Below are 1,304 nucleotides of genomic sequence, written 5' to 3'. Positions count from 1 at the left end.
GTTATGAATAATTTTCTTTTTTTTTGGTACCGGTACTAGTTTTATTTTGTTGTATTTATCCGCAACACCTTAAAGGCCGGTCCGTGAAAATATTGTCCGGCATAAACCGGTCCGTGGCGCAAAAAAGGTTGGGGACCACTGCTCTACCACATCAACATCTTCATCCAGCATGTACATGGGTCATGTTGACGCTCTCTTCCTTTTGAAAACGATCTTCACACTCGATCTTATCCCTCCCAGACCACTCCACAAAACCATTCACTAGTGATCTGGATTCCTCCTCCTACCCATCACACTGTAGCTGTACTGAAAGTCTGAGGTGTCCGAGATTAACAGTATGTAGCCCGGATGGGATTTGGGAGTAGATACTCGTAATTCCCATGGACTTAAACGCCACAGTAACATAAGGTGTTCACAGTTAATTTTATGTGATGTAACTGTACCCTGAATGTAATTTGCCCTGTAATATGTCACAAGGTAAATACAGGTGATTAGAGCAATGAAACTGTTATGTTAATCATAAAGTATTATTTTATGGTATGTAACTCTGAAGACAGTTAAAATATTGTTCAGAGTTCTAATTTTCTGGAGGCCCATGAAGGTAGCCTGAAACGGGACCTGTATATCTATTGCAATGGAGGAAGAGAAGCGAACGGCATGGAGAGATGCACGAGGTTAGCTGAACCAAAGTGAGAGACTCAGCTAGTTTTACTAAGGTTAACTAGCCCAAAAGAGTGTATGACTAGAAAGCTAACCGTGGGAGAGCTTCGCAACAGAGTGTGGGTGAAGTGACTTTTTGTTTCAACGGTCGCACCACCGTGAAAAAACTGTGTGTCCAGCTACGACCGCCGAGGCTAAAGGCTAGCCCGGACTGCTTGGCTGCGCCACGGAGGCAGCCGCTATGGACTGTCGGAGAGCTGGACAGTGACTGGCTAACGCACTGTAGCAGAGACAGCATCTGGTCCGCAGGGAGAGCGGAGAGTGGATTTAGTTTGGGACTGGTGAACGGAAACCTACCGAGCAACTGAACTGTAAGTTGGACTTTCGTGCTCTTACTGGGGAGAAGAGGATTTTTCTCCATCGTCCGGCGTGAGCAGCAAACAGGCCTGCAACAAGTGTGAATGTGAGTGTGTGTGGGGCCCATGTGTGAATATTGTGTATCTAGTGGATTATATAGCATATTTTTGAGTGTATATTAGTAAGTCACTTACCAAGAGGTGATAACATAATTTGTGTGTTAACATAATTTCAAAGGGAATTATTTCATTTACACAGCATGTTTCATTATTTATAAAGCTGGATAT

The sequence above is a fragment of the Simochromis diagramma genome, unplaced genomic scaffold, assembly GCF_900408965.1.
Source record: "Simochromis diagramma unplaced genomic scaffold, fSimDia1.1 OVJJ01000013.1, whole genome shotgun sequence".
NCBI classification, from domain to species: Eukaryota; Metazoa; Chordata; class Actinopteri; order Cichliformes; family Cichlidae; genus Simochromis; species Simochromis diagramma.
Note: the sequence above shows the minus strand (reverse complement) of the source record.